General features: G+C 37.9%; 1 protein-coding gene across 5 annotated transcripts in view; it reads left to right on the top strand.

Annotated features, from left to right (window-relative positions):
- PCDH7 (protocadherin 7) overlaps nt 1–12,315 on the top strand; it is a 421,565-nt gene that overhangs the window by 158,792 nt on the left and 250,458 nt on the right. The gene's annotated exons all lie outside the window — the stretch shown is intronic.

The following is a 12,315-nucleotide window of genomic DNA, read 5'->3' as shown; positions in this document are numbered from 1 at the left end:
AAGGTTAGGATGTGTCTTTCTGAGCTTCCATGGAGTTCTTGTACTGGGAGGGAGTGGTAGAATGAAGTTTGAAGGACAGCCAATGGACCTTTCCAAAACCAAGGTTTTGAATAACATGGTGCAAAAGGAGAGGAAGCTGGGCATCCAGATGGTCATCTAAGGCAGAGCTGTGCTGCCTGCTTGGATCACTCACCCCCGGTCTATGATATAAAAGAAATATTTGGGAGGCCAAGATAGGCAGATCACCTGAGGTCAGGAGTTCAAGACCAGCCTGGTCAACATGGCAAACCCCTGTCTCGACTAAAAATATAAAAATTGTCCGGGTGTGATGGTGGGTGCCTGTAATCCCAGCTTCTCTGGAGGCTGAGGCAGGAAAATTGCTTGACCCCGGGAGATGGAGGTTGTGGAGAGCTGAGATTGCACCGTTGCACTCCAGCCTGGGAGACAAGAGTGAAACTCTGTCTCAAAGAAAAGAAAAACAAAAACAAAAACAAACAAATAAAAAACAGGAAATACTTTTCCATTATTTTAAGCCACTATTTTCATGTGTTTTCTTTTCATTATTGTTTGGAGTCTTCATTGCAGCAACCTAGCTACCAGTCACCTAGCTAATATAGCTAGAAGGGGAAAAGATATCCAAGTATATCCTCTAATAGTCTTTATTAAAATATATATGTGAAATATTATAAGATCATTAGGAAGTGAAGCAAAGGTAAAGCCACTGAACTTAGAGAGAGATGGAGGCTTCTCTGGAAATATTCAGTTAATATAAAAAATCCAATTTCTTCTTCCTTTTTTCCTCCCTCCCTCCCTTCCTCTATTCCTCCTTCTCCTGCTTCCTCCATCTTCCCTCCCTCTTTCTTTTCTTCTTTCCTTCTCTCTTTCCTTTCTTCTCTACTTTCTTGATTCTTTCCTTTTTTCCTCCAGTAAACAAGTAGAAACGATCTGATTCTGATTTCTAGACCAAAAAAAAAAAAAAAAAAAATTCAGAAGTGATTATTTTCCAAGATTAACAAAACTGTACATTAAGAGGAAATTCTTTAGATCAGATGATTTTAAATTTTATAACTGTGATTACACAAGTCATACAAGAATATTTTTGCAAAATTTCTCTTAAGCCCCAAATTCTTACCATTTACATGACAGTATCCTTGAAAGTTTATAAATTGGCCTTTTACGTTCTAGTTTATCCGTACTGAACCTAATTGTCATATCATGAGGATATGTTTCTTGCATCTAATTCTCACCTGGATTATGCTTCCTCACAGGGATCCTGACCACTAAACAATAAAGCAATTATTGCCATGATGATATGCAATATAGAGCAGATTAGATCATGCTTGATTTTCTGTATTCATAATCCTGCCACCTGCAGATATTGACATCATACTGAAGTTGGTTTTTGATTAGATAAATAGAAAATGGAAATTCCGAAAAACACAATAGCATCCCTTGTTTCTTGATTTTTCTCTTTAAAGATCAAATTTCTTCTGGCTGCTACTGGTTAATAACATTTTTTGGATTATAGACTTCTTCAATAATTTGATAAAAGGTAGAAGCCTTTTCTTATAGAAAAAATTACCCTGATACATGATTCTAAAATATTTTGCATACTTCAGTTTCTAACAGATTCCCTAAACCCCACTCATAGTTTCCACTTCATAACCCAATGTTTGTAACCCCTACTCTTAGTCATTATACTAGATTGACTCATGAAATATTTAATGCAATGTCTTCTAGGTATTTCATAGCTTAGGATGAATTTAACTCCTTGGAAAAATGCAACACCTAGGAACAGTTGAAGAGAGCCAAGAGGTTTAACTAACTATGGTAAAATATTCAATGACAAAAGGCAATATATGTTGCTTCCTCTAAGGGTCTTTAAGGTGTAAGTGGTCATTATCCATAGTACTGAAAAGCAAAGCTACAGAAGAAAAAAAAAAAAAAAAAAGAAAAATCTCCTCAGCTTTTCTATAGAAAGTCCATATTACAAAGAACTCCTCAAATAAACAGCTTAATTAAAATATTCTCCATAACCAAGTCTGCATTGCATAGTTAAAGCAGTATGTAGAATATGTGTAACTGTTATGGGACACAGAGGTATCATAGTTGTGATTCAGTGAAAAACAATGAAATCAGTATTAGCAGAGCTCAATATAAACACCTCTGCACTGAATTTCTAATAAAGTTCTTTATGCACTGAGGTATCATCTACTTTCTGTCATACAACTTGAAGCAAACAAAACAAAACAAACATAAAAACAGGAATTCTATATTCTTATTTATTTCCATTTTTTCCTCTTACTGTGCTATTTATTTCTTCAAGTTCCATCAAAACTCAAAAAATCCAACCTCTCCTTTTTGGCAAAAATGCAAGCAAATACTTTCCTTTTTGAATAACAAAAAGTAATATAGAGTAACACAGAAAAGAGCGAGGAGAAGTGAATTATGGTAAACCAAACCCAGAGACTATAAAATTGAATTGATTGACATACTTAAATGAAAGCCAAGAGGCAGAGTCTTGTCAGGAGTATGGCTGGAGCTGGAGACTCAAGCAATGACATCAAGTCTGGGTATTTTCTTTTGTTTTCCTTGCTTTCCTCTGTGTTACACTCACTGTTCGTCTTCTCCAGTGGTCTCCCTAAAGTCAGATTTACACTTTCTCAACTCCAAGACCATCAGATTAGCTTTCCTTAAATAAAATCAGATCACATGCATTTCCTGAATCAAATTTGTTGAACAGTGTCAGGGATGGACTTACAGAACATCCCCTCAGTCTTGACTAATCACTTTGGCAAGGTAAATGGGGGAAAAAAAAATTGATCCTGTTACCAACCTTGGAGCTTTTGGTGCCATCAGCAGGTCACCACAGAGACAAGGAGTAGGAGAGGAGTGTTTCCCTTAAAAACTGTAAGTTTCAAACTGCTTGAACCTGGGAGGCTGCAGTGAGCTGAGATCACACCACTGCACTCCAGCCTGGGTGACAGAGTGAAACTCCATCTCAAAAAACAAAACAAAACAAAACAAAACAAAAAACTAAGCAAACTATACATTTCCTTACTACAAGAAGGGTCAAAGTCAAGAACAACTGCTCACATCTAAAGACCCACGCATAAAAACAAACATGCACATTTACAACAACCAGAGATCATTGAAGAATTTGTGTCATCTCTAGCACAAATTAGGAGGCAATTTTGCTGAGTTCTAGTTGTCTTTTACCACCATTTCTAGCTTTTTGACTGCAGTTAGGTCTCTTAACAGCTTTGGAATGCAGTTTTTGCATGCCTAAAGGAGCCTTTTCATTTAAGAAATTACTTTGCCCAGAAAATTGAAAAGTGCTTTCAATAAGACACCATCTGCTGCTCTCATATTAAGTTAAAACTGGCTAAAATGGAATCTTCCTTTATGTGACTTGCAGGTTCCACCTTCACATTTTTAGCAGCGTTCCAAACGAACTCTTCAGAAATAGTCCTTGAATTGATAGGATTGGAGTTCTGTGCCTATTCCTAAATCTGAAGTATTTTTTTTCAAGTTATTTATTTTAACAAAGATAAGTTATAAATGTGGATTACATATAAAGTAACAGATAACAACTGGCCAAAAAGCAGAGAGGCACCCTTAAAGGCTACCAAGTGGGAAACATGAGTCTTACTGTAGATGTCACAATTTGGAGCTAGTAATTCTGAGAAGTCCTGTCTCTTCCTCCTCCTCTTCTTCCCCCTCATCCTCCTCCTCTCCTGCTACATCCCCCTCCTCCCCCTCCTCTTCCTCCCCTCTTCCTCTCCCTCTTCCTCCCCCTCCTCTTACTCTCCTTCCTCCCTCTCCTCCCCTTTCTCTCCTCCTCCTTTTAATTCCCCCTCCTCCTCCTCTTCTTCTTCATCTTCATCTTCTTCTTGGAGAAAGGGTCTTGGTCTGTAGCTCTGGCTGGAGTGCAATGGGACAGTCATAGGTCACTGCTGCCTCAAACCCCTGGGCTAAAGCAGTTCTGCCCCAGCCTCCCAAGTAGCTGGGATGACAGACACACAATCATGCCTGGCAAATATTTTTTGTTCTTTGTGGAGACAGGATCTGATGGTGCTGCCCAGGCTGGTCTCCAACTCCTGGTCTCAAGCCTGTCTCAGCCTCCCAAAGTGCTGGAATTACAGGTGTGAGCTACTGCACCTGGCCTGAGAATGCTTTTCTAGTGTTTCAGAGGATGCTAAATACAAAGTTATTTTCTTTGTACCAGTTGGTAAAATAAATAAAATATGCACTTGGTGTTTCTACCATCTCTGTGTATTAGTCATGTGGGGAAATAAATCTTTCCTTGCATGCTTTACTCTTTGAAGAGCTGAAAGAAGATAAAAAACAAAGTCATTTGTTTATGGAAGTCACTGCCTTAGAAATAGGTGCAATTACTTGAGATTGACCTCATGCCAGAAATTAGTAGTATATGCTTCTTAGCTAACATCCAAATATCTTCATAGATCTGTGTTAACCTTACTCAATTTTTCAAGTTCTTCATAATTTCCATTTTATTGCTTGAGACTCTTATTGACCCAGCCACATAATAAAGGATATCCCATGGTGTTAAAGAACAGCAATTGCCCTTTCAGTGTGATACATATTTTGCCTTCTTCTCTGACACTGTGCCATATCTTTTGTTGGCATTGGATTCTATCAAGTATGCGCACATGTGCACACATGTGCACGGACACATGCACTCGCTTATCCTTTCCCTGGACTATTTCCCTCAATCACTACACTGACTTTTGCCTAAATGGCTCAGAATCCCACAGAGGTAATTAGAGAGAAGGAATTGTTATCTTCTGTTTATAGAGGAAAAAACCCAGGAACATAAAACTTAATTGATATGTCAACCCACTCAGCTTGTTAGTGATGGTATAACCATTACCAAGCCAAATTCTCCCAGTACTTTCTGAGAATGTGATAAAGAATAGAAAGCTGCACACTGCTTCGCTAACATGTATAACTTTTTTTTGTTTTCCTTGAAATATGTGTAGTTCCAAAAAATCATGACCTCAGTAGTTCAGCGAATCAATATGTATTTGTTTGACTATCACACCAGCATGACGAATGTAACATGGTACTTACTTTGTTTCTAACATTTTTGCTGTTACAGACACTAAGAAGTACAATTTCCATGGCAGCCCCAAAGACCCATGGATACCCACATGCATGTATGACTGTAATACTTTCATCCAATAGTATTTGCTTCATGTAGTGTACACTGATATTTTCTCCTCTCTTCTCCTTTTTTAATTTTTGCAAGGGCTAGGTTAAAATCTACTAAAATGATTTCATGACTTGCTAAATTTTGTAACCTATAATATATTGAACACTGATGTAATGGAAAAGTAAGAGCTATCGTGTCAGGGAGGTATAGTTTCAAGTCCTCCTCACTTTGCCATTTCCTGACTGTGCAAATTTGAATGATCAACATGACTCAGTTTTTCTGACTGCGATGTGGGGGAACACTTCTTGTGGAGTTGAAGTGAACATTGAGATAACTGTGACAGCGGCCAGTATTCCTTCATCTTTACGGACAAATTGGTTCCTTTAACATTTTCCTCTCCTTTTGTAACTTTCAATTCCTATGGGAGGCAAGAGGAAAAGTACTTTTTCCTGGTTACCCTATTTTCTATTTATTTTAATATTATATATTAAATAAGGAGCCTTCCTTCATTCAGAACCAATTCTAAATACCATGACCTGTACTTTGGGCACATAACGATAAAGTTAATAGCTGAAAATTTTGAGCACCTTACTACTCGCCAAACACTGTACACACCATTTTTGTGAATCTTAACAGCATCCATGTGTAGTAGGCATTTTTAGCATTGATATTTTATAAACAGAAGAAAGCATGAAGAATTTTGCATAAAGTCATGGTCCCAGAATTCAAGCTGAGGCAATGTGACTTCCAGCTTTGGGTGTTGACGGTGAAGCGGCAATGCTTTTTCCCTGAGTTGTCCTGCGGAGGGCATTCTCCATTTCTGGTGTACAAGACTAGAGTATCGACAAGGGCATTTTCCCTTAGGCCGTTTATTTTCAATTAGGGTAGCGCATGGTATGAGGGTGAGGATAGTAGAGAAGTACATAAGGGATGCTGTCTGTCCGATGGTAATAAAAAGGTATTCGGCTGGCTGCCCTCTGATTCGTGTGACTGTAAACAGGTCAGCCACTAAGATTCAGAATAGGTATTGACTTAATGGCCCAAATATTACGCTTTGTTGTTTAGATATGTGAAGTATGGGAATAACTGGTAGAATGAGAATGGAGAATACAAAGGCCAGTATGCCTCCTAGTTTGTTAGGGATGGATTGTAAGATTGCATATGCAAACAAAAAGTCTCACCCTGGCTTAATGTGGGGTGGGGTGTTGAGGGTGTTGGCTAAAGTATAATTATCTAGGTCGCTCAGGAGGTCAGGCAAAAATAGTACTAGAGTTAAAAGGAGGAGGAGGAAAATGAAACCTAGAATACTTTTTTTTTTTTTTTTTTTTTTTTTTTTGAGACGGAGTCGCCCCGGGCTGGAGTGCAGTGGCCGGATCTCAGTTCACTGCAAGCTCCGCCTCCCGGGTTTACGCCATTCTCCTGCCTCAGCCTCCCGAGTAGCTGGGACCACAGGCGCCCGCCACCTCGCCCGGCTAGTTTTTTGTATTTTTTAGTAGAGACGGGGTTTCACCGGGTTAGCCAGGATGGTCTCGATCTCCTGACCTCGTGATCCGCCCGTCTCGGCCTCCCAAAGTGCTGGGATTACAGGCTTGAGCCACCGCGCCCGGCCAGAAACCTAGAATATCTTTGATTGTATAGTAGGAGTGGAAAGTGATTTTTGTCGGGGTCTGACGAAACCCCTAAAGGGTTATTAGATCCTGTTTCATGTAAGAATAAAAGGTGAATAGTTGCTAGAGCTGTAATGATGAAGGGTCAGATTAAATGGAAGGTGAAAAATCTTGTAAGGGTGGCTTTGTCAACTGAGAATCCCCCTCAGATTCGTTGTACAAGCTCAGTTCCAATATATGGGATGGCTGATAGTAGATTTGTAATTACTGTAGCACCTCAGAATGATATTTGGACTCATGGGAGCACAGTTGATTTCCACACAATCAACCATTTGTCCTTTGTTACATTTTGATTAAGAGACAGGGTACCATAGTGATTAAAACACAGACTCCGCAGGGACGTTGCCTCAGTTCAACTTCTGGTTCTGTCACTTGTTAGTGTGAAATACCAGAAGAGTCTCTGAAACTGTTTTACCCTATGTGGTAATTTATATTACATGTTTAGTGTTGGGTGAATCAAATGAATTAATAAGTGCAAAGCACTAATATTGACACATGGTACCTATCGAGCAATATGAGAGTGTCAGTTACTTCAGTCTCTTTCAAGAGAACTTTTATTTCTTCTCAAGATACTGTCTCTGTGTGTGTGTGTGTGTGTGCATGCACATATGTGCAGTTTAATAGCTCTGCATAGGAACAATCTTATTTTTGGCAAACATATCAGTAGTATGCTAAGGTAGCTAGGACTAAATAATAATCCCCTGTCAATAGTAAAGATATTAGATTTTTTTGGAATAACCATTGTTTCTTTCTATTTGAATTCTTAAAGCTGGGATTGCTGTAAGCACACTTATACCACATTAAAACCGAAGCAGAAATCATCTGTGTGTGTGTGCAGCTCTTCTGTATTATACTGCTCACTTTTCAAGTTCATCTTTATATCCTAAGACTTCAGACTCAAACATAGTAGGCACTCAATAAATGGTTATTGTACTGTCTATAATCCAAAGGACCACTTTATCAAGTGCCAAATGGAATGGATGGCTACAGCAAAAGGTAGACACACATTCAATATGTAGAGAAGATAATACTTGATAAAATACATAAAAAATACATTCCTTCTACTTTTTAGAACCTTTTTTTCTGTATGAAACAGTAAACACGTGTGATTACAATTAGATCTAAAATAATTTTGTTGATTTAATATTAAATAGTTTAGGTATGAGGTAAACTACAAAGGCATACAAATTCAGTTTTACGTGTGAGTGTTCATATGTCAGAATATGTAGACCAATTAACTTAGACTCAATGAAGTTTATGAGCTTTGCATTCACATGACATTTATCAGATTTTCATAAGAGAAGAAACAATGATCCAAGTATGGTCAGGGCCTTTTGGAGATGGAGTCTCGCTCTGTTGCCCAGGCTAAAGTGCAGTGGTGCTGTCTTGGCTCACTGCAACCTCCGCCTCCTGAGTTCAAACAATTCTTCTGCCTCAGCCTCCTGAGTAGCTGGGACTACAGGCACGGGCCACCACGCCCGGCTAATTTTTGTATTTTTAGTAGAGATGGGGTTTCACCAACTTGGTCAGGCTGGTCTCGAACCCCTGACCTCATTATCTGCCCTACACAGCCTCCCAAAGTGCTGGGATTACAGGTGTGAGCCACCACACCTGACCGGCCCATTTCTTTTTAAAATGGATTTGTGTAATGGATCGATCATAATTTTAAAATCCAAAGCATAACCATACTTTAGGCACTTTCTATAAAGTAGTCTTCTGACACACACACACACACACACACACACACAGAGAATCTGATAAGCCTATGTATTCACAGAATAGAGGGGCAGGTTGAACTTGACCACAAGAAAGTAATCAACAATATCCAAACTGTGAGATTATGCAAAACATTTGTTTTATTCCTCAACAAGTAAGCTGCAAGGCAGAAATAGATTGAGAAAGAGGGAATATTTATAGACTAGAAGAGATATAGCAATCAAATATTTTATCACGTATGGAACTTATATAGACTCTAATAACAAGTTATTTTATGTATGAAACAATTACAAATGTGAACACTGGATATTTTATAGTATTAAGGATTATTGTTAATATTTTACTTTGATAATAGGGCTGTGGTTTGGTTAATATAGTCCTTTTTTTTTTCTTTTTTTTTTCTTTTTTTTTTTTTTTTTTTTGGCGAAGGGGACGGAGTCTCTCTCTGTCGCTGAGGCTGGAGTGCAGTGGCGCGATCTTGGCTCACTGCAAGCTCCGCCTCCTGGGTTCAGGCCATTTTCCTGCCTCAGCCTCTGGAGTAGCTGGGACTACAGGCGCCCGCCCCCACGCCCAGCTAATTTTTTGTATTTTTAGTAGAGACAGGGTTTCACCGTGTTAGCCAGGGTGCTCTTGATCTCCTGAGCTCGGGATCCGCCTGCCTCGGCCTCCCAAAATGCTGGGATTACAGGCGTGAGTCACTGCACCCGGTCTATAGTCCATTTTTTATAGATGTACCTAGTAAAATATAGATGAAATGAAGTGATATCTGAGATTTGCTTCCAGGTAACTGGGAAGAAAAGAAATTGGACTGGAGAGGGGTTTGACAGACTTGTTCTTAGGATGATCGATGTAGGGACTGACCAATGTATATATGAGTACTTACACTGTTTTATTGGATTTTGCATATGTTTAAAATTCTCCATAGTAAAACAAGTTTGCTAATTATATATATTTACTTTTGGCCAAGTGTGGTGGCTCATGCCTGAAATCCCAGCACTTTGGGAAGCCAAGGCAGGAAGATTGCTTGAGTCCAGGAGACAAGACCACCCTGGGCAATACAGTGAGACCTCATCCCTACAACAAATTAAAAACTTAGCCAGGCATCGTGGTGCATGCCTATAGTCCCAGCCACTCCAGAGGCTGAGGTAGGTGGATTGCTTGAGCCTGGGAGGCAGAGGTTGTGATGAGCACGTATCTCAACTAATAATAATAATAATGATGATAATGATAAAAGCAAAAGAAAATACTGTATATTTACTTTAGAACTCTTAAGTTAGCAAGAGTTAACAAATTAGAAAGTGGAAGCACTTTAATTAAGCATTTGTGAGGTAGTTTGAAAGTAACTGCAGGCAGTTAACTATGGTTTGGGATATATAATGGCAATATATTCTCCTACTGGTTTTGTTACAAAAATAATAATAACTATTATTATCCTTAGTATTATAAGCTAGGGAAAATTTATCTTTGTCCACATTATAACATTTTCAGAATGTAAAACACCAAACAAACTTTCATAGTGATGCTCAATAGCATAAGACAACAATATTGCAATAAATTTCACAATATTATAGTAAAACAATACATATATATACACAAAATCTTCTATGTGGTCAGCATCTGTCTTCATCTCTTTGAGCTACTATAACAAAATACTATAAACTGGGTGGTTTATAAATCCAGAAATTTATTTTTCGGAGTTCTGGAGGCTGAAAAATTCAGGATCAAGACACTGGCAGATTCCGTCTGTTGAGGACCTGTTCTTCACAGATCATGCTTTCTTACTGCAGTCTCATATGGTGCAAGGGGCAAAACAGCTCCCTGATGCCTCTTTTATAAAGATGCTAAACCCATCGTGAGTGCTCCATCCTGATGACTTAATCATCTCCCAATGGCTCCATCTCTTAATACCATCATATTAGTGATTAGGTTCCAATACGCGCATTTGAGAGAGATATAGACATAACATTCAGACCACAGCAGCATCATACTGGGCATTGCAGACAGAAATTGATCCTAATGTGCTAGAATGAAAAGGCTTTGTAGGCAGACAAATACATAAATAAGGAGTTGCCAGACAATAGGATAAGTGCAATGTTAGATTTGTGTAGTGAACACACAGGGATCATGATCAGTTCAGCTTAGGTATCAGTATAGATGTGGAAGAAACTATTGCTGGCGGTTTCTACCATGTTCTATGTACAGCACTTATTTACAGTGACTTAAAGAGATATTATTAGCAGACTTTCAGAAATATAAACTGTAGAGTAAAATTTGCCATTGACAGGTATTTATAGGTACCTCTTTTAAAACACAGAAAATGAAATCACTGTCAAAGAGAATTGGAATTTGTATGCCAAGTGTGTCTGATTTTCATTTAATGCAATTCATACTCATTTAATTTGAAGGATTCTGAAGTTGAGGTGATAGAAAAAATACCCTACACACTTAATATACTTTCATTTTAATTGTATGCTTAACATAAATACCTTAGAGTAGTGCATCATTTTTAATGCACTTTGTTTTATGTGTCTGTTAAAAGATGGAATTGCACTGGATTTCATCATTTGTTATTTTTCTTGATCTTTGTATAGTTATTCTCAACTGCTGAAAACCAAATGTTTTGAATATTTAAGCCCAAATATATGATCAGCTTTGTTTCTCTGCATATTTAAGAATGTTTTCAAAGAGTTAGTTCATTTTGATGCACATTAAAACAGTTCAGATCACTAGTTTTTTTTTTTTTTTTTTATCATTTTCAAGGTTAGAGGGAAGAGAGAATCAATAATCTGATAGATTTCTGGGAAAATGGAATGCATGAGATATTTATGGAGAGGTGCTTCATATCAGCAGTCTTTTGAAAATAAATCCTATTATTTCTAAGGGTATATTTAAAACCTTATATTTACCTAGTGTATTAAATTGTATCAGTAATGATTTCTTGATATTCAAGTGAAATAGCTAATATTACTAAAATAGGAAATGTGTCCTTTTAAGTTATTGTAGCAATCCAGTTAAGTGGGGGCCTTTGTGTTATGAAACATGATCAAGTGACATGAACAGAAAGTTTCTCAAGTTTAGGAATGGGCTCAAACTAGATGCTCCATAAATGCTTAAAAAAGGAAACTCTCGTGGTAATGCCAGTTTATGGCTTGTACATTCTCTGTCTGAATTTTTATCACCTTCTCTTGCTTGGTTTAAATGAAAGAACGGCCTCTAATTGTCCCTCTCATTTTGGATCGTCTAGTAAACCCCTCTTTAGTCATTCAAATAGTTACTTGGGTTTCTACGTTAGTTTAATCTCATGGCATAGTGAACAATTAGGTATATTTTACCAGAAATAGGAGAAAACATTGGTCACATTTTGGAGTTGCATTAACTTGTCAATCACTAAGCAAACGAGCATTTGCTCTCAGTACATTTATTAAATGTACTGAAAGTGTCGCTTTTCTTCAGAAGGATCTGGATTCTGATGTTTTGTTTTTTATACATTATGTAGAAATACGAACCCTGAGTTTTACTGAACCCAGAGTGTCATATACTGTATGTGAATATATAGAATAATGTCTATAATTAGGGTACCAGGTTACATTAGATTAAGTGAATAGTTGATTAGGATCTTGTTGTCCTTCAAGACTTTCTCTTCCCCTTAATGGGGAAATGATTGCTCCTGGTGAATGAACTTACCAGTGTGTCTGATCCAACTCCACTGTGTTTCTCTTTTAGCTAAATTAAAGAATGGCAGCAACAACAAACTCC

The sequence above is a fragment of the Chlorocebus sabaeus genome, chromosome 27, assembly GCF_047675955.1.
Source record: "Chlorocebus sabaeus isolate Y175 chromosome 27, mChlSab1.0.hap1, whole genome shotgun sequence".
NCBI lineage: Eukaryota > Metazoa > Chordata > Mammalia > Primates > Cercopithecidae > Chlorocebus > Chlorocebus sabaeus.
This window is presented reverse-complemented; position numbering and strand designations above follow the sequence as displayed.